This window comes from Herpailurus yagouaroundi, unplaced genomic scaffold (assembly GCF_014898765.1).
Source record: "Herpailurus yagouaroundi ecotype Mexico unplaced genomic scaffold, PumYag 159, whole genome shotgun sequence".
Taxonomy (NCBI): Eukaryota; Metazoa; Chordata; class Mammalia; order Carnivora; family Felidae; genus Herpailurus; species Herpailurus yagouaroundi.
In genome coordinates, this window is record NW_024412400.1 from 77329106 (window position 1) to 77351191 (window position 22086).

Sequence of the window (22086 nt, forward strand, 5' to 3'; positions counted from 1 at the left end):
GAACGGGGGAGGGGCAGAGAGAGAGGGAGACACAGAATCGGAAACAGTGTTTGCTTATTTATTTATTTAATTATTGAGAAAGAAAGAGAAAGACAGTGCCAGTTGGGGAGGGGCAGAGAGGGAGGGAGAGAGAGAAACCCAAGCAGGCACTGCTTTGTCAGCATAGAGTCCAAGGCAGGGCTCAATCTCTCAAACCATGAGATCATGATCTGAACCAAGATCAAGAGTCAGACACTTAACTGACTGAACCATCCAGGCACCCTAATAGTTTGTAAACTCTTAACAAAGAAAATGGTAATCATTGAGACAGCACCAAACTATTAAAAAACAAAAACTGCTCATATCAACCTAACCACATCTCCATTTCCAGTATGCTGTGGACACATCTTTATTTATTAAGGCATTTTATTCTCTTGATATGTGTGAGAAATTAAAAAAAAAGTAAGCTGTATGAGAGTAGGTGGTTTGTAGCTGATCAAACTTGTGTACCCAAAGAAGTTTCCTTTTTTATGTTTATGTATATATTGTGTGAGAGTGAGCGTGCATTGGGGAAAGAGAGAGAGAGAGAGGGAGAGAGAGAATCCCAAGCAGGCTCCATGCTGTTAGCTCAGAGCCTGATGTGGGGCTTGATCTCACCAACCATGAGATCATAACCTGAGCTAAAGTCAAGGGTAGGATGCTTAACCAACTGAGCATCCAGGTGCCTCCCAAAGAGTTTTGTTTCATGATCAGTGTCAAACTGAAGATCTCTAATAACAAAAATCTGTCCTCCATTTCAGAACTCTGTTTTTGATCTTGATTGGTCAATGTTTATTTACTAATAACTTGATGGATACATGAGAATTAAGTAAATGCAGTTAGGCTTAAAAAGGTACTTCCTATGACAGTACAGAGGCATGATTAAACATAATCGTTGGGAAGGATGGGCTAGAACAAATAAGGTGAAATTTCAATTGAATTGAACATAAAGCTCTGCATTTCATCTCCAAAATTAGTTGAAAGAAAGAATGAGGGTAGAGTCAGGCACCTGGTGTGATATAGTTTGTATGACAAAAAGTTAGGAGTCCACCAAGTGTAGCATCAGAATAAGGAACTTAATAGTTCTACAATTAGCTTTTTCTTTATCAGACTTCATTTGGAGTATACTATTCAGTTTTGGTATTATATTTTCAAAGGAAATTAATTTTGAAATTAAAGTACCTGTATTATGTTTCTATTGCGGTCGTGATGAATTATCACAAACTTAGCGGACTAAAGCAATTCATATTTATTATCTTACAGTTCTGTAGGTGAGAAATCCAACACAAAGGGGTGCCTGGGTGGCTTCGTTAGCCCCCTGACTCTTGATTTTGGCTCAGGTCATGATCTCACCGTTCATGGGATCTAGCCCCGAGGTGGGCTCTGCACTGGAAAGGTGGAGTCTGCTTGGGATTCTCTCTCTCTCTCTCTCTCTCTCTCTCTCTCTCTCTCTGCCCCTCCCCCACTTGCACGCGTGTTCTCTCTCTCTCAAAATAAATAAACATTAGGAAAAAAAAAATCCAACACGGATCTCAGTAGGCTAAAACTGTGGTATCATCAGGGCTGCATCCCTTTCTGGAGGATCTAGAAGAGAATCTGTTTTCCTGCCTTTTCTAGCTTCTAGTGGTTCCCTTCCTTCCCCTTCAAAGCCAGCAGAAGCAAGTCCAGTCCTCACTGACCACAGCTGAGAAAGGCTCACTGCTTTTAAAAACCTTTTTTTTTTTTTTTTTAACATTTATTCTCTTTTGAGAGACAGAGTGAGAGTGGAGGAGGGGCAGAGAGAGAGGGAGACACAGAATCTGAAACAGGCTCCAGGCTCTGAGCTGTCGGCACAGAGCCCGATGCGGGGATGCGGGGCTCGAATCCACGAACCGTGAGATCGTGACCTGAGCTGAAGTCAGATGCTCAACTGACTGAGCCACCCAGGCTCCCCAGGCTCACTGCTTTTAAAGGATTCGTGTGGTCAGGTTGGCCCCATCTGGATGATCTCCTCATCTAAAAGTCCTTAACCTTAACCACATTGCCAAAGTCCCCTGTGCCATGTAAAGTAACATATTCACAGCTTCTGGTGATAAGAGAATGGACATCTTTGTGGGGGACCATTATTCTGCCTACCACAGTTCTAACTGCAGAAGATCACCAGGATAGAGAAGGGGCTAATTGGATAGAGAAGCAGACTAAGAAGAATTGAAGATGATCCCCAAATATGTTGCCTAGGAGAGAATGAGATAATGTTTATAAAGTGATTAGTGCAGTAAGTACATAATAAATGGTTTCTGCTTCAACAGCTAATGCTACAAATTACAGAAATACAGTAGCTCAGAAGAGAAAGAAGCTTGGGGATGTGGAAGAAGATGAAGCAGCATAACATTTTATCTTGCCAAGAACAGAATTCGGGATCCACTTTTACTCTTAGGTAAGCAGGTGGTTTCAATGTCAGAAAGAACTAAGTTTAACAAGAACTCTGCATTATTCCCCTAACTAGTGAAAGAGAGGGAATGAAGGTGGGGGAGAAGCAACTTTCTGGCCTCTTTTTTGCCATGATTGCACAATGTATAGATTCTAAGGACAAGAGAAAACTTTTATTAAAAGAAAACACGGTTTTTGAAGCTCAGAGGAACGACTATATTAGTTTTTCCCCAGGAACATATGGGAAAGAAACGTCCTCAGAAACCAAAGCCCAACTATCAGAGATTATGAGATTTTTCAGGCTCACCTTATGATCTTCCTTGCGTTTGTCTCTTTAAACACGTTGAACTCGACCTTAAAGAAGCTGCTGCTAAATAGTGGTCAAGCAGTAGTTAAATTAACAAACCCTCCCACCTCGCTCCACTGGGTGGTAGCTTCCAAGGCCACAGTAAACGTGTATCAGTGTGAACCTGATCCAGAAACAGCCAGGAAGGGAACAAAGTTTAGTCTGTGAGGAAATAGGTGGCTGCCGGTAGTTTCATGCTGTCTGTCCAGATTTCACTTTGCTGTGTGGTGTAAGTAATTTTTTTTTTTTTAAATACATTCCAATGTAGAAAGATTGTGGGAATAATTTCCATCTTAGATTAAAATAAGGTCTTGCCTGGTGTAAATCTTGTGTAACTGCACTTAGTTAAAAGAAAGCTTCAGCATTTTAAAAAATGAAGAGGAACACCATGAAATTTTTCAGCAGGTGTTCTGCTAAAACGGGTCCTGCTTGCATAAGATGGCTTTTAATGTCTTGTCTTTGGCTGAATGAAGATGTTTGCGGCCAGAAAATAATACCTAGAAATAATCTTAGGTAGTGCTTAGATTTCTCCCCTGTGCTCTTTCCAGCGGCTTTTCCTTTAGTTCAGGTTCATGTTACAAGTTTATGTTAGCAAATATTTAATAGTCTTTCAGACAAACTGGGGGTTTTGTGATCCAAAGAAATGAAATGAATGAAAATAAAGTAGAACTTAATACAATGTAATAAGCTGTTGAGAGCCTAGATTTAAGAACAGCATGAAGTGTTTTCAAAGGGGAGGGACTTGGTGAACTAGAGGGAAATGGCAAGCAGCTTTAGGAATTTCATGCAACTTTGCAGAAATCTGTTTTAAGATTTTGACATGCATACTAATTTCCCAGTCTAAATTCCCAGTACAATAAAATTTCATATATTAAATTGGAATTGTTGTATTTCAGCTGTTGCTGTTCAACGTTGATAAAGATTCCAGGAACTACACACATCGTTACACAAACATTGACTTTATTGAATGCGGCTCTAAGAATGTTAAGTTTGCATTTGGTGTTGGAGAAATTGATATTTTCTTTTTCTGTTTTGCCACATGTATTTAAAAAAAAACACTCCTGGTACAGGACAATTTTATGACTTTTAATATAGAAACAAAGCTTGATGTCGTTAATATATAAAAGTTATAAATGCCACCTGTTTAGCCAGTAGCCTTTCAAATCAATCAAGGAGTGCTGAGGATACACATTGTTTATGCAGAAGTAAGTACACATGGTTTCCCCTTTCCTCTGTCTTTATCTCAGATCTCAGGGACATCCAGTCTTTCTCTAGACTGCCTCATATTTCTGCAGGACTGAGCGGAAGCCCAGATGATGGTAATTGGCCCCAACTGACCATGGGTGGAATAGAAGCCCAAGACACACTGTCCTAAGCAGGTTCTAGGACTGTAATAAAGTGAAACCTTTACTCACTCTTTAGCTTGCTGAATCTCCATGATTCTTGGTTCCTGAGCTGATTCATTCCTCCCACTCAATAGCCTCTCCTGGGCCAGGTTACTTATAGTTGTTGGTTGTTGGTGGGCAGTGGTGGAAAGGTCCTAGGAAGGGAGCCAGCATGGTAGGTGGCTCTATTGCCAGGGAAGAAGCTCTTTCAATCTTTTAACCTGGAAGGCCATACAAGGGTGTACCAGCTGAATCGTAAGACCATTTTGGATATTTTTTCATTTGTTTTTCTATTTTAATTGACATTTTTATAGTTAGGGTTCTGTCTAAGCCTGAGGTCTGTTGGAAGGCTCTTTGGTGCTAGGAAAGGACACAAGGCCACAGATGAAACTTTGGTTCACTGCTCCTGGATGGAAAGGATTTGGGACCTCACACAAACCCTGAACCACAGGATGGTGATGTTCTCTTCATCCCCAGGTGTCTGCTAAGTCATGCCCCCCTCCCTTCATGGGAGCTGAGTAGAAAGGGTGCCCGTTTTCTTTTTTTTTTTTAATTCCAATGTAGTTAATGTATAGTGTTATATTAGTTTCACTTGTACAATATAGTGATTCAACAATTCTATACATTACTCCGTTCTCATCGTGCTAAGTGTACTCTTAATTTCCTTCACCTATTTCACCCATCCCCCCCCCCCCCCCCCCCCCCACCCCCCCGTTTGATCTCCATATTAAAAGAAAGGTTTTTGGTTTTTGTGTCTTTTATTTTTATTTTTGTTTTTTTTTTTTTTTTTTTTTTTTTTTAGAGAGAGATCATAAGCAGGGGAGAGAGGGGCAGAAGGGGGGGGGGGGAGAGAGAGAGAAAGAAAGAATCCCAAGCAGGCTCTGTTGGAGTCCTGATGTTGGAGCCCCAATGTGGGGGTTGATCCATGCTGGACCCTGGGATCATGAGCCTGAGCTGAAATCAAGAGTCAGACGCTCAACCAAATGAGCCAACCAGGAGGTCCTGTTTTGTTTCTTACATTCCACATACATGTGAAATCATATGGTATTTCTCTTTCTGACTGGCTTATTTCACTTAGCATTATACTTTCTAGATCCATCCATACACACACACACACACACACACACACACACCACATCTTCTTTATTCATCTATTAATGGACACTTGGGCTGCTTCTATAATTTGACTGTTGTAAATTGTGCTGCAATAAACATAGGAATGCATGTAACCCTTTGAATTAGTGTTTTTGTATTCTTTGTGTAAATACCCAGTAGTGCAATTGCTGGAGCATGTGGTAGCTCTATTTTTTTTTTTAATTAAAAACTTTTTAGTTAATTTATTTGGAGAGAGACAGAGAGCACAGCAAGGGAGGGGCAGAGAGAAGGAGAGACAGAATCCCAAGCAGGCTCTGCGATGTAAGCACAGAGCCTCATGCGGGGCTTGAACTCACAAACCTTGAGATTATGACCTGAGCTGAGATCAAGAGTCAGACACTTAACTGACTGAGCCACCCAGGTGCCCCAAGGTAGCTCTATTTTTAATGAGAAACCTCCATACTGTCTTACACTGTAGCTACACCAGTTTGTATTGCCACCCACAATGCACGAGGGTTCCTTTTTCTCTACATCCTCACCAGTACTTGTTGTTTCTTGAGTTTTTTATTTTAGCCATTCTGACAGGTGCGAGGTGATATCTCATTGGGCTTTTGATTTGTATTTCCCTGATGATGAGTGATGTTGAGCATCTTTTTATGTCTGTTGGCCATTTGTATGTCTTCTTTGGAGAAATACCTGTTCGTGTCTTCTGCCCATATTTTAATTGAATTTTTTTTTTTTTTTTTTTTTTTTGGTGTTGACTTGTATAAGTCCTTCATATATTTTGGATACTGACCTTTAATTGGATATGTCATTTGCAAATATCATCTCCCATTCAGTAAGTTGTCTTTTAGTTTTGTTGATTATTTCCTTTGCTGTACAGAAGCTTTTTATTTTGATGTCCCAATAGTTTATTTTTGCTTTTGTTTATCTTTCTTCAGGAGACATATCTGTGGCCTGAAAAATGCATGTTATGACTTCAATCCTTTTGCATTTTTTGAGACTTGTTTTGTGGCCTAATATGTGATCTGTCTGGAGAATGTTCTATATACACTTGAAAAGAATGTGTATTCTGCTTTGTTGTTATGGCCAATGTCAGAAAAATTACTGCCTTGGCTCTCTTTAGGATTTTTATGGTTTTAGGCCTCATATTTAGGTCTTTGATCCACTTTGAGTTTATTTTTGTGTATGGTGTAAAAAAGTGGTCCAGTTTCATTCTTTTGTATGTACCTGTCCAGTTTTTCCAACACCATTTGTTGAAGCGACTTTTTCCCATTAGATATTCTTTCCTGCTTTGTTGAAGACTAATTGACCATATAATATAGGTTTATTTCTAGGCCTTTTATTCTGTTCTATTGATCTATGTGTCTATTTTTGTGCCAGTACCATACCGTTTTGATTACTACAGCTTTGTAATATAACTTAAAGTCTGAAATTGTAATATCTCCAGTTTTGTTTTGTTTTTCAAGATTGCTTTGGCTACTCAGAGTCTTTGTGGTTCTATACAAATTTTAGGATTGTTTGTTCTAGTTCTGTGAAAAATGCTGGTGGTATTTTGATAGGGATTGCATTAAGTATGTAGATTACTTGGGGTAGTATGGACATTTTAACAATATTTGATCTTCCAATTAATGAGCATGAAATGTCTTTATATTTCTTTGTGTCATCTTCAATTTCTTTCATCCATGTTTTATAGTTTTCAGAGTACAGGTCTTTCACCTCGTGGTTAAGTTTATTCCTAGGTATTATTTTTGGTGCAGTTGAAATGGGGTAGTTTTTTAAATTTCTCTTTCTGCTGCTTCATTATTAGTATATAGAAATGCAGTGGATTAGGGGCACCTGGGTGGCTCAGTAAGTTCAGCATCAGACTCTTGATTTCAGTGCAGGTGATGATCTCATGGTTCGTGAGTATGAACTTAGGGTACTCTCTCTCCCTCTCTGTATCTCTGACACCCATGCTTGCTCTCTTGCTCTCTTAAAATAAATAAACTTTAAAAATGCAATGGATTTCTGTACATTGATTTTTATATCCTGAGACCTTACTGAATTCATTTATCAATTCTAGTAGTTGTTTGGTGGAGTATCTCAGATTTTCTACATAAAGTATCATATCATCTGCAAATAGCAAACGTTTTACTTTTTCCTTACCAGCTTTTTCTTATCTGATTGCTATGGCTAGGATTTCCAGTACTATGATGAATAAAAGTGATGAGAGTGGACATCCTTGTCTTGTTATTGAACTTAGGGGAAAAGCTCTCAGTTTTTCCCCATCAAGTATGATGTTAGCTGTGGGTTTTTCATATGAGGCCATTAATATGTTGAGGTATGTTCCTTCTAATCTTCATTGAAGGTTTTTATCATGAATGGGTGTTGTAGTTTGTCAAATGCTTCTGAATCTATTGAAATTATCGTATGGTTCTTATCCTTTCTCTTGTTGATGTGATGTATCATATTGACTGATTTGTGAATATTGAACCAGTCTTGCATCCCAGGAATAAATTCCACTTGATCATGGTGAATGATTTTTTTTAGTGTATTATTGGGTTCAGGTTGCTAATATTTTGTTGAAGGTTTTTGATCTATGTTCATCAGAGATATTGGCCTGTAGTTCTCTTATTTGGTGATGTCTTAATCTGGTTTCTGTGTCAGGGTAATGTTGGCCTCATAGAATGAATTTGGAAGCTTTCCTTCCTCTTCTATTTTTTGGAAAAGTTTGGGAAGAATAGGTATTAGCTCTTCTTTAAGTGTTTGGTAGAATTCAGCTGTGTAGCCATCTGGTCCTGGACTTTTGTTTGTTGTGAGTTTTTTGATTATTGATTCAATTTCATTACTGGTAATTGGTTTGTTAAAATTTTCTATTTCTTCTGCTTCATTTTTGGTAGTTTATGTGTTTCTAGGAATTCATCCAGTTCTTCTAGATTGTCCAATTTGTTGTCATATAATTTTTCATAATATTCTCCTACAATTGTTTGTGTTTTTGTGGTATTGGTTGTTATTTCCCCTCTTTCTGATTTTGTTTACTTGAGTCCTCCCTCTCTCTTTTTATGAATCTGGCTAGAGGTTTATCAATTTTGTTGATTTTTTTCAAAGAACCAGTTCCTGGTTTCATTGATCTATTGTTTCTGTTTTTTCATTTCTGTATCATTTATTTCTGGTCTAATCTTTATTGTTTCCTTCTTTCAGCTGGTGCTGGTTTTGAGTTTTGTTTGTTGTTCTTTTCTAGGTCCTTTAGGTGTAAGGTTAGGTTGAGTTGTTTTCTTGCTTCGTGAGGTAGGCCTGTATTGTTATAAACTACCCTCTTAGAACCACTTTTGTTAATTAAAATAAAAACAAAACCACTTTTGTTTTAGACCATTGTATTTTCATTTTCATTTGTCTCCATGTAATTTAATCTGTATGTATTTGTGGTCTTTGAGATTTTTTTTCTTGTGGTTGATTTCTAGTTTCATAGTGTTGTGGTCCGAAAAATGCGTGTTATGACTTGAATCTTTGTGCATTTGTTGAGTCTTGTTTTGTGGCCTAATATATGATCTATTCTGGAGAATGTTCTGTGTGCACTTGAAAAGAATGTGTATTCTGCTTTTTTAGGATGGAAGGTTCTGAATATATCTGTTAGAGCCATCTGATTCAATGTATCATTCAAAGCCACTGTTTCCTTATTGATTTCTGTTTGGATGATCTGTCTGATGTTGTCAGTGGAGTGTTAGAATCCCCTACTATTATTGTATTACTATTGATAAGTTCCTTTATATTTGTTACTAACTGTTTTATGTATATAGGATCTTCCATGTTGGGTGCATAAATATTTACAATTGTTATGTCTTCTTGTTGGATTGTCCCCTTTCATGATTATATAGTGTTCTTCTCTGTCTCTTGTTACAGTCTTTGTTTAGTCTATTTTGTTTACTTTTAGCATTGCTACCCTGGCTTTCTTTCCTCATAAGTTTGCATGATAACTGTTTCTCCATGACCTCACTTTCAATCTGCATGTGTCTATAGGTCTGAAATGAGTCTCTTGTAGGCAGCATATTCTTTTCTGTACCTTCTCTTGCTCTCTTCTCTCATGATAAGTTGGCTTTCTTTAGTGATATACTTGGATTCATTGCTCTTTATTCTTTGCATATCTATTACTGGTTTTTGATTTGTGGTTACCATTAGGTCTGTATATAAAACATCTTTTGCATATAGAAGTCAATATTAAGTTGATGGTTGCTTAAGTCTGAACCCATTCTTTACTCCTCCTCCTCTCAACGTTTTAGGTATATAGTGTCATACCTTACATTCTTTTGTGTGTGTGTGAGTCCTGTGACTGATTAATACAGATATACTTTACTGCTTTTGTGCTTCCTACTTTTCTTACTCATACTTATGGTCTTTCCTTTCCACTCAAAGCATACATTTCTTGTAGGGCTGGTTAAATGGTCATGAATTTCTTTAATTTTTGTTTGTCTGGGAAACTCTATTTCTCCTTCTATTCTGAATGATAGTCTTGCTGGATAGAGTGTTCTTGGCTACAGATTTTTTTCCTTTCAGCCCATTAAATATATCATGCCACTCCTTTCTGGCCTCCAGAATTTCTGCTAACAGCCTTACAAGGTTTCCCTTGTATGCAAGGGTCTTCTTTTTCTCTTGCTTCTTTTAAAATTCTCTCTTTATCACTACTTTTTTGCCATTTTAATTACTATATGTCTTGGTTTGGACCTGTTTGGGTTGATTTTGTTGGGGGATCTCTGTGCCTTTTGGATCTGAATTTCTGTTTCCTTCCCTTGATTTGGGATGTTTTCAGCTATTTTTTCTTCAGATAAATTTTCTGCCCCCTTTTCTCTTTCTTCTTCTAGGATCCCTATAATATGAATGTTATTATGCTTGATGGAGTCACTGAGTTCCCTAAGTCTATTCTCATTTTGCATAATTTTGTTCTGTCACCTGCTCAGCTTTTTCATTACTCTTTCCTCCAGATTGATGATTCATTCTTCTGCTTCCTCTAGTCTGCCATTTATTCCATCTACTAGATTTTTATTTTCATTTATTATTTTCTTCATCTCTGATTGGTTCTTTTTTATCTGTTTGTTAACAGTCTCATTGATGTCCTCCACTTTTTTCTCAAGTCCAGTGAGTATCTTTGTGACTGTTACTTGAAATTTTTTACCAGCATATTACCTATCTCCATTTCATTTCATTCTCATGCTGTGATTTTATCCTGTTCTTTCATTTGGGACATATTCCTCTCTTTTCTCATTTTGTCTAACTCTCTATGTCTGTTTCTCTGTGTTAGAAAAGTCAGCTATGTCTCCTGACCTTGAAAGCATTGGCCTTATGAAGAAGAGATCCTGTAGTGCTCTACAATGCAGTGTCCTCTCTAGAACCTGGCACTGCAGGGGTGTCTCGTATGTGTGTTGTATGCTACTTTTTGGCTGTTGTGACTGAGCTGCTTTTTCCCTCAGTCCAGTCATCTCCAATGGCTCTCTTTGCCTGTTGTGGGCAGGGTTTGGTACCTATGTTGTTAGTGGGCCAATCTGGGGCTGCCTTTGGCTTGAGTTTAGTCAGACCAGGCATTTGCCAGAGATGTAGTAGCACCAAACTGCAGGGCGCTTTCCCTGTTTGTCTCCTAAGAAGTTTTTGTTGTTGGAGGAGACCTGCAATCAGACCAGCTGTCTGCCCCAGCACATTTGTGGGGCCATAGTCTGATTTGTGTGTGTATCTTTCCTTGTCCCCAGGGCAGGAATCTCTTTGGATTGGTGCTGGCCCCTGTCGGGGCTGCTTGCACACTGCCAGGCTTGTGGCCCTGGTTTGAATGGACTCTAACTGATAGCCTGTTGGAGGGGCTAGGGGCGCCTGGGTGGCTCAGTCGGTTGAGCATCCAACTTCGGCTCAAGTCATGATCTCACAGCTAGTGAGTTCGAGCCCCATGTTGTGCTCTGTGTTGACAGCTCAGAGCCTGAAGTCTGCTTCAGATTCTGTGTCCCTCTCTCTCTCTGACCCTCCCTCACTCATGCTCTGCTCTGTCTCTCTCTGTCTCTGTCTCTCTCTCTCTCTCAAGAATAAATAAAACATTAAAAAAAAGAAAGTCTATTGGAGAGGGTAGATCTGCAACATGCTTCGGGGCAAGGCTATAGTGTCTGTAAGATTTGGACATGGGAAGAAGGGATGTGCCTCTGCTGCTGGGAACAGGACTGGCTGGGCTAATCCATAAAATACATGGACGTGGTGCATGCAGTTTTAACAAGTGTGTGCAGGGCCTCTATGAAAGGGGACCCACTGCTCCTGCTGTCAGGATTGAGGCTCCATAAAGTACATGGGTCAGAAGACATGGTGTTTGCAAGGTTTGCTTAGGTGTCTTGGGGAGGGGACCTGCAGCACCTGGACTGAGGCAAGCTTGGCTAAAGGGGGCCAGGGCTTGGTGTAAGCAAGCTAGGTAGGGAATGTTGGTGCTGTGCAGGTGACTGTGTATTTATGCCGGGGGGCAGGTGACGGAAATAGCACCTGCCAGCTCCTTTGTTCCTGCAGGAGTCTCCCTATAATCCCTAACTCTCCAGGACAGGCTCTAAGATGAGTAAATACCTCTCCTTCCCATATGCCCCAGGCATTTTCAAACTACTGCTTCCATGTTGTATCTTCCTGAGCTGTTTATTGTGCTGTCTCCGCAGTTTCCTATCACTCTCCAAAGCTCCCCCAGAACTGAGCTCACTGATTTTTAAAATTCCAGGCTTTAAGTCCCACTGATTGTAAGTACTCGCAAAATCCAGCCCCTCTGGTTTTCAAAGCCAAATGTTATGGGGATTCATCTTCCCCTTGTGGGCTTCCAGGTTATGACACCGGGACACTATGACATCTATTTCTTCCCTTCTCTGAGTTCGCTCGTCCCTCCCTCAGGCAGACAGTCCTGTGGGTCCATTTAGCTTTCCCACTGCATCTCTGACCTTCCTATCTTCTTTGATGTGGCCTCTTCTTTACATTTAGTTGTAGAGTTTGCTCTGCCAGTCTTCGGGTCATTTTCTGGGTTACTTACACTGATGTGAGTGTTCTCTGGTTGCATCCATGGGACAAGGTGAGCTCAGGGTCCTCCTACTCGACCTTCTTCCTAGCCTTCTGGGCTCCTTTCAGATATTTTTAAAAACCTTCTGTAAGAGCCTCTAACATCGAAACCCTTGCTCCTGCCCTACAAAGCCCACATGATCTACCTTCTGACCATCTGTTTAACATCATTATCTACCATTGTTCCCCTCACACAGTTTGCTCCAGCTAAGTGTTTTTACTGCTTCTGGAACACAGCAGACTTGTTCATGCCTCAGGGTCTTTGCTGCCTGGAAAGCTCTTCCCTGTATTGTTTCTTCCTTCTTTTCATTCAGAGCTCTACTCAAATACCTCCTCTTCCGAGGCACTACCGCCCAACTTCTGCCACATTGCCCTTTTTTCCTTTACCTGAATTGACTTTTAACAATAGCCGGGGGCGCCTGAGTGGCTCAGTCGGTTAAGTGTCGGACTTCAACTCAGGTCACGATCTCGCGGTCCGTGAGTTCGAGCCCCGCGTCGGGCTCTGTGCTGACGGCTCGGAGCCTGGAGCCTGTTTCAGATTCTGTGTCTCCCTCTCTCTGACCCTCCCCTGTTCATGCTCTGTCTCTAAAATAAATTTTAAAAAGTTAAAAAAAAAAAGTTACCTAGCACTATTGTTTTTTTAATTTTTTTTTTTAACGTTTATTTATTTTTGAGACAGAGAGAGACAGAGCATGAACGGGGGGAGGGTCAGAGAGAGGGAGACACAGAATCTGAAACAGGCTCCAGGCTCTGAGCCATCAGCACAGAGCCCGACGCGGGGCTCGAACTCACGGACCGCGAGATTGTGACCTGAGTTGAAGTCCGACACTTAACCGACTGAGCCACCCAGGCGCCCCGCTACCTAGCACTATTGAATTCATTTTATCGAAAAAAAATATATGTATACACACATACGACATATAGTCAAATGTACATGCTATATATGAATGAATATATACATGAATATATATAATATTCAGAATTATATGTGTGTATATATTTTTTTAAATAAAATCAACATATACATTCTTTCCCACTAGAATATAAGAAGCTTGTCTTGTTCAGTGCTATATCGCCAGTGTCCAAGATAGTACCTACTTGACATATAGTAGACACTTCGTAAATACTCATTTTACGAATATATTAATGTCAGTGCCATTAAAATTTATTTTTAAGCATAGAAATTTTTTAGTTAATTTTTTGAATAGGCGATATATTCACATGACTCCCAAACCAAAATTTATAGAAAACTGCATTGAAAAGTCTTCTTTCCTTACCAGTCCTCTATCCATTCAGTTTCCATTCAGGGCCCCAAACTGCTATTATTATTACTATTCGATGTATCCTTCCAGAGTTTCTTGATGTACATGCCGGGAAATATAAAACTATACACAGATTCTTTTGTCCTTTTTACAAATACTGTTACACATACTCTTATTTTTTAATTTGTAATATATGTTGAATGTCTTCACTTTTATTTATTTTTATTTTTTTTTAATGTCTTCACTTTTATTTTTTTTTTTATTTTTTTTTTCCAACGTTTATTTATTTTTGGGACAGAGAGAGACAGAGCATGAACGGGGGAGGGGCAGAGAGAGAGGGAGACACAGAACCGGAAACAGGCTCCAGGCTCTGAGCCATCAGCCCAGAGCCCGACGTGGGGCTCGAACTCACGGACGCGAGATCGTGACCTGGCTGAAGTCGGACGCTTAACCGACTGCGCCACCCAGGCGCCCCAATGTCTTCACTTTTAAATAGCTGTATAGTATTCCATTGTATGGATGTATTGTAATTTATCCAACTAGTCACTTAGTGATGGGCATTTTGGTTGTTTCCAGTATCTTCCCACTGTAAATAATGCTGAAGTTCATAACCCATGCATATATCATTTCATACGTGCATACAATATATCTCCAAGATTAAATTTATCACAGTATAATAGCTGTAACAAAAGGTGCCATAAATATTGCTTAGTCGCCTTTCCCAGGGTTTGTACCAATTTGTACTCTACCAGCAGTGAGTAAAAAAATACTGTTTCTCATATCCTTGCCAACTAAGAGAGTGTTATCAGACTTTTGGATTTTTGCCCACCTGATAGGTTAAAAAATGGTTCAGCATAGCTTTTTTTAGAATTCATAATAAAATTTGTTAAAGTTTTTAAAAATAATTTTTAAATTTAAGTTGTGATGAGAAACACAGAATATAAAATTTACCATCTTAACCATTTTTAAGTGCTCAGTTCCACAGTAATAAGTATATTAACATTGTTGTGAAACAGATCTCCAGAACTTTTTCACCTTGCCAAACTGAAACTCTATACCCACTAAATAACAACTCCCCATTTCCCCCTCCCTCCATCCCCTGGCAACCACCACTCTACTTTCTATCTCTATGAGTTTGATTACTTTACATACCACATATGAGTGGAATCACACCGTTTTTGTCTTTTTGTGATTGGCTTATTTCACTTTGTGTAAAGTCCTCAAGTTTCACCTGTATTATAGCAAATCACAGGATTTCCTTCCCTTTTAAGGTTGAATAACATTCCATTGTATACCACAGTTTATTTATCCATTTGTCCATTGATGGACACTTGGATTGTTTCTGCTTCTTGGCTGTTGTGAATAATGCTGCTATGAATATGGGTGTGCAGATAACATTTTGAGGTCATCCTGCTTTCAGTTTTTTTGGATATATACCCAGAAGTGAGATTGTTGAATCACATGGTAGTTATATTTTTCAATTTTTCAGTAATTACATACTTCTGTCCATAGAGGCTGCATCATTTTAGCATTGTTTTAATGTGTGTATCTCTCCTTATGAGCGGGGTTGAGCATCTTTTCATATTTAAAAGAAACCTGCTCTTTTTTTTCTGTGAATTGTTCATATCCTTTGCCTTTGATGGGATTTTTTCCCATTATTAATTTGATAACATTTTTTTTGGCTTTTGTGCCTCTCAGTTTTCCAAACTCATAAGCTAGGGGTCACTGGTACATGTTTGGAGTAAAAGTGCCTGGGGTTGAATTCTAGATCTGTTAATAGTTGTGCAATCTTGAGTGGGCAAGTTACTGAACATTTCTGAGTCTCAGTTTTCTTGCCTTACATAAATAGTAATAACAATGAATTGTTGTAAAGATTAAATGAGATGATGTATATTAGGTGCTTAATATAGAACCAGTATGATAAGGCAAGAAAAAGAAATAAAAGGCCAAAGTCCAGAAAGGAAGCAAAAGTGTCATTATTTACATATCGTATGATTGTGTATACAGGAACCCCTGTAGAATCTATAAAAGGCTATTTGAACTAATTAATGAATTTTGCAAGGTCACCAGTTAGTCAATATAAAAACTTATATTGGAAATAATTAGGACACATAAAACAATTAGAAAATAGATGAAAATATCACCATTAAAAATATCAAATACATAGCAATGAATCTTTAAAAAGAGCACAAGGACCTTTATACTGAAAAATACAAAACATTACTGAGAAAAATGAAAGACGACAATTAAAAAGCTCAATAAAAATACCACTGGGGCACCAGGCTGACTTAGTTGGTAGAATATGCAACTCTTACTCTCAGGGTCCTGAGTTCAAGCCCCACATTGGGCATGGAGCCTACTATAAAATCAACCAATCAACAATCTTAAAAAACAAAAAAAAAAAAAAACAAAACCAAACAAAAAAACATGATCATGGATTATAAAACTCAAAATTGTTAAGATGCCAGTTCTCCTTAAATAAATTTATAGAGCCAGTGCAATTCCTATCAAAATTCCAGCAGGTGTTTTTGAAGAAATTGTCAAGCTGATTCTAAAATTTATCTGGTAATGTAATGGATATTGAATAACTAAAATCTTGAAAAAGAACAAGTTGGATGATTTATAATATGTGCTTTTAAGACTTAACTATAAAGCTATCAACTATTGGGACTCCTGGGTGGCTCAGTCGGTTGAGCAGCTGACTTTGGCTTAGGTCATGCATCATCTCACAGTTCGTGGGTTCGAGTCCCACTTCGGGTTCTGTACTGACAGCTCAGAGCGTGGAGCTTGCTTCCATTCTGTGTCTCCCTCTCTCTCTGGCCCTCCCCTGTTTGTGCTCTGTCTCTCTAAAATAAACATTTAAAAAATTAAAAAAGCTATCAACTGTTATTATTGTTATATATTGTTATACTGTTAACAGTTATTGCTCTAAGAATAGATGAATATATCAAGGGGGCAGAATAGAATGTCCAGAAATAGACCTACACATATAAGGTCAATTGATATTTGATCAAGGTGGCACATCAGTTCAATGACAAAGGGAGTCTTTTTAAACATGTTGCTGGACCAAATGGATTTTCCTATGGGATAGAAAGAAAAGAACTGTCATGTCTTTATCTTTCCATACACAAAAATTAAATAGACATTGATTATAGATCTAAACATAAAACCCAGAACCAGAAAGATAGAAAAAAACAATGGAAAATATCTTTGCAGTCTTGGGGTATGCAAAGACTTCTTGAACAGGACACTAAAAGCACTAACCACAAAAGTAAATAACATTGAATGAGTTTATATATTTACTACAAGGCTTCTCAGGATCTTTAATATGTTGATGTTTCTAGTAAGAATGTCATGTAACATTCCCCTAAGTTTTTGACCGCAGAATCCTTGTTTTCCTCTGGAGCATTCAGCTAAACCGCAGGAGTCAGTATGCCATAGAATATACTTGGAGAAGTTGTTGCTTTGGTTCTTTCCTCAAAACATACTATTTTTGAGAGGTGCAATAAATTAACGATCAGTTTCTCCCTCTTTAATGTGAGTTAATATCATTGCGTCTATTTCAACAACCAGAATAAAGAAAACCCTCTGCCAAAGAACTGTGATCACACTTCACTCCAAATGACTGGTCAGCCAGCCAACTGTTGGAATTATTACTACTAGGAGGATTCTAAGTCAATGTCATATTAGATTGGAATTCACCATAGTAAAAGAAATAATGGGTGATTGAAGGTGCAAAGCATTGTACTCTGCTAGTCTGCTCTGCCCTGCTTCCTCACTGCCTGTCAAACTCAAAATTGTTAACCCTTTACTTCACTCAGATTGCCCTCACTCCTCCCAGTTCCTAATTGCTGGAGATGCTTTTCTGTGGCATTTCTAGTTTCTGACTCATGGTTCCCTGTCCTAATTATATTCCTCTGCCTGCTGTTGCTCCCCATGAACTGATTTTCATGGAATGTGAATTGTCACATAAGAAATAGAAGAACCAGAAAAGAAGGTAGAAGGAAAACAAAGCCAAACTTCACCTAAACCAAAATTTGGCCCAAGGCTCTCTCTGTTCAAGGAAAGAGATCTCAAGAAGTCGATATGTAATGCCAGTAGAAATGTATAAAGAACAGGGCGCCTGGGTGGCTTAGTCAGTTAAGCGTCCAACTTTGGCTCAGGTCATGATCTTGCAGTTCGTGGGTTTGACCCCCGCATGGGGTTCTGTGCTGACAGCTCAGAGCCTGGAGCCTGCTTCAGATTCTGTGTCTCCCTCCCTCTCTGCCCCTCCCCTGCTCATGCTCTGTCTCTGTCTCTCAGCAATAAATAAACGTTAAAAAAAATTAAAAAAGAAATGTATAAAGAACAAAGTTTAAGGAAGTGTGCCTATGATATCTATGGATTATATCTCTAGATAGATTCGTATAGATACATTTTTAAAGATTTTTTTAAAATTTAAGGGCGCCTGGGTGGTTCAGTCGGTTGAGCGTCCGACTTCGGCTCAGGTCATGATCTCACAGCTTGTGAGTTCGAGCCCCACTTTGGACTCTGTGCTGACAGCTTAGAGCCTGGAGCCCGCTTCAGATTCTGTGTCTCCCTCTCTCTCTGCCCCCAACGCACTTGCATTCTGTCTGTGTCTCTCAAAAATAAATAAACATTAAAAAAAAAAAAAGATTTTTAAAACTTAAATCCAAGTTAACATATAGTGTAATAATGATTTCAGGTGTAGAACTTAGTGATTCATCACTTACATGTAACGTCCAGTGCTCATCCCAAGTGCCCTCCTTAATGCCCATCACTCATTTAGCCCATCCCCCACCCAACACCCCGCCAGCAGCCTTCAGTTTGTTCTCTGTATATAAGAGTCTCTATGGTTTGCCTCTCTGTTTTCATCTTAGTTTTGCTTCCCTTCCCCTATGTTCATCTGTTTTGTTTCTTAAATTCCACATATGAGTAAAACCATATGATATGTCTTTCTCTTATATGTCTCTCATATGTCTTATTTCACTTAGCATAATACACTCTAGTTCATCCACATTGTTGCAAATGGTAAGATTTCATTCTTTTTGATTGCTAAGTAATATTCAATTGTGTATATATACCACATCTTCTTTTTCTGGATTATATTTCTAAAAATGAACTACAGTAATAGATGTTAGTTTGTCCTGATTATGGAAAGCTATTAGCCAGATATGGAAATATCATCTGTGTCATCTGAATAGAGCTTACTAGAAAGACTAGACTAGAAGTTAAGTAGCTTTAATTTCAGACCTGCCACCAATTTGCTTTTTGATGATAAGTAAATATATTATTGTAAAGAGGGAAAAATATGCCCGTCGCCTCATTGCAAAAGATGTATGTGTGTGTCTGTATGTATATGTATACACACACACACAACTACATATATACCAGGCTCTGTCTCAGATACTTTTACATGTGCTGTCCTATTTAATCATCTCTATGCCTCCACTTCCTCATCTGGAAAATGAGATAATAATATCTCACTCTGCCTTCTTCCCAGGACAACAAGTGGAATGATCACCAGATAATAGATTCCTTTGAGCATTATTCTGGAATTTAAGGAATAAATCTTGAATGTCATATCGTGCGATGTATACCAGCAAAATGGTGTGCTGGATGCTGGTAAAATTCATTTAAAATGTATTTGCAATACAAACTTAGCAGGAATGATTGTCACAGGATGTTTTATACACATCAAAGACAATTATGGAACATCTGGAAAGTAAGGAACAACCTTTTTTTGTACTTCTTGATAAATGCAACACAAAGTAAACACAGCCCTCACAGTATTTTATGACACAGCTCATCAAAGAAAAACAGGAAAGAGAGATACTTAGGCAAATAGGTAGAGGCAAGATAACAGTGTAATGACAATAAAAAGAATTTTACATTAAAAATTGAAAACCAATTTTTAGCCTATATTAAGGTAGGATAAACAGAAAGGTAAGAAGTACTACAGAAGGCATCTGGGGCTGTGGGGGTCAAATGGATGGATGCTTATTGAACTCTACTGCTTATTAACCTGGACCTGGGAGCTGAAAGAAACTTGATCTCTTTTCTATCAGCCTGATCCTTTATTATAATCAGAATGGAAGATTTCAGAGCTACTGAACCCACCTGTAGGCTGTCTTTCCATTGTCCTTATAGCTTTCAGAATTTAATAAGATGGTGGGGGTGGAGGCACAATGGCTACCAAGTATCTAAGAAACTATAATCTTTTCTCACTGAAGTTCCCTAAAAGAACCAGGGGGTCATACACTAGTAAACAAATTTATCAAAAGAAGACTATAAAAAGTTACTAATTTAAAAATTGAAGGGCACCTGGCTGGCTCAGTCTGTGGAGCATTTAACTCTTGATCTTGGGGCTGTGAGTTCGAGCCCCCATGTTGGGTGTAGACATTACTTAAAAATAAAATCTTAATAAAAAATTGAAAAAGGATGCTTGTATAATCTATTATCTAGAAAATGATTAGATAATAGGGTCCATAGAAACAGACATGAAAAATAAGATGTCTTATATGCCTGCTCTGAGAAAGTGTGAGAGTGAAAAAAAAAAAAATAGGGTGGTTCAATTGGTTATGTGTCCAACTCTGGCTTAGGTCATGATCTCATGGTTCATGGGTTCGAGCCCCACATTGGGCTCTGTGCTGACAGCTCAGAGCCTGGAGCCTGCTTTGGGTTCTGTGTTTCCCTCTCTCTCTGCCCCTCTCCCACTTGTGCTCTCTCTCAAAAAAAAAAAAAAAAAGTGAAAGTTGAAATTTTTTTCAACTGTAAAGTTTAAATAAAGTGTTCAGACAATACACTTAAGAAATCATTCAAGATACATATTAGCAGCAATAAATAACAAATTGGAAATCACTACATGTAGGTAGATGTTAATAGTGCTGGTTCACTGAATCAAGAAAAAGATAGAAAACGTGAAAATTTTACAACCTGGTACAGAAGTTACCTTCACTCAATAGCATGACCCTTACATCTATCAAATGAGTTTTTCCATTTTGGTATTTTTTATTTCTAGCATTTCTTTTTGATTCTTTTTTTTATACTTTGATGCTCTTCTTTTCTACTAGGTCCTTTAACAGAGGAAGTTATTGTGGTAGCAGTGACAAGAGTCCATACATAAGTTAAAAGCTGTAGGAACTGTACACCATAAAAGTCCATTTTACTGTGCATTAATTTACAAAAGAAAGTTATGGCCTGTTCAAAGCAAAAATAATAATGGACAGTAGAGTTAAGAGCATATAAAGAAACAAAATATGTGACAACAAGAGTACAAAGGATGGAAATGAGGTAGTATAATAGGAGGTAGACTGTAATACATTAAAATTATATAAAGTAATCTCTCAAATAGTGGTTCCCAAAGTGTGGTTGGCAGACCAACAGCATCAGGATCACCTGGGATCTTGTTAGAACTCAGATTCTCTTGGTTCCACCATAGACCTAGCTGAATTAAAAACTCTGAGGATGTGGCACAATAATCTCTCTGTGATTCTGATATACACTAGAATTTAAGAACCAATGCTTTAGAGCAATGGTTGGATAATTTTTTTGGTAAAGGACCAAATAATAAATATTTTAGGCTTTGTGGGCAAAATGGTCTTTGTAGCAACTAACTCTGCCTTTGTAGCACAAAAACAGACATAGACAATACATAAATGAATTAGGGTTGGATTCTAATGAAGTGTTATTTATAAAAACAGGCCATTTGGATTTGGCCCACGTGCTGTAGTTTGCTGACTTCTGCTTTAGAGTATCCATTAACACATACAGGTACATGCACACATACACAGAGACATACACAGATACAGCTACAATGCCAAAAAAGAAGTAAAATGAAATACTTAAAAATACAGATCATCCTAACTTTGCACAGTAATATGGGACCATAAAAATGATCATGCAAAGCACTTTTAATATCAATGAGAAGAATTATGGTTCGGTGACCCTAAAAAATTTTTTTTGTCAGAACATTTTTGTTGGGAAGGGAAGAGGAGGATATTTTATTTACTGGAAAGTGTCATCAGAGAACTTTCAAGAGTTCTGGAAATGTTCTAAATCTTGATTTGGTTGGTAGTTACATGGATGTATAGAATTGTCAACACATTAAATTGAACGCTTGAGATCTGTGCATTTCATGTGTGTAAACAAATGTTTACAGGTAAACAAAAAAATTTTTTTAAGTACAAATTAAGGGTCTGAAATAAAATCTTCACTTTACATTAGGTAACATCCTTCTTGCAGATAAAATAAGATAAATTATGAGGAATAAGTTCTTTAGAAGAAAGATGGGGAAAACAGTCCAGGTAAAGAAACCATTTGCAACACTTGGGAAGAAGTACGGGAGTGAATAAAGTTTGGGAAACTTTGTTCTATGTGATGGAGAGTCATCAAAAGATTTTCATGAGAGAAGTGAAATAATCAGACTGTGTTCTACAAAGATCACTCTTGTGTGAATTGAAGGGTAAAGAGATTAGAAGTAGGGAGATAAAGAGGGTATTGTTAACAGTTCAGGTGACACATGAAAAGTACCTAA

The 22086-nt window shown here is 38.2% G+C and overlaps 1 protein-coding gene across 6 annotated transcripts in view; it reads left to right on the top strand.

The window, feature by feature from the left end:
* MAP3K13 (mitogen-activated protein kinase kinase kinase 13) overlaps window positions 1–22086 on the top strand; it is a 171278-nt gene that overhangs the window by 25078 nt on the left and 124114 nt on the right. For 4 of the 6 annotated variants that reach the window (XM_040480993.1, XM_040480995.1, XM_040480992.1 and 1 more), the window contains one exon: window positions 2307–2434. The exons of 1 other annotated variant lie outside the window; for it this stretch is intronic. The gene's annotated coding sequence lies outside the window, so the exon portion shown is untranslated. Of the gene's footprint in view, window positions 1–2306; window positions 2435–2454; window positions 3003–22086 lie in introns of those variants that run through there. One more of the 6 variants, XM_040480999.1, reaches the window with a different exon arrangement.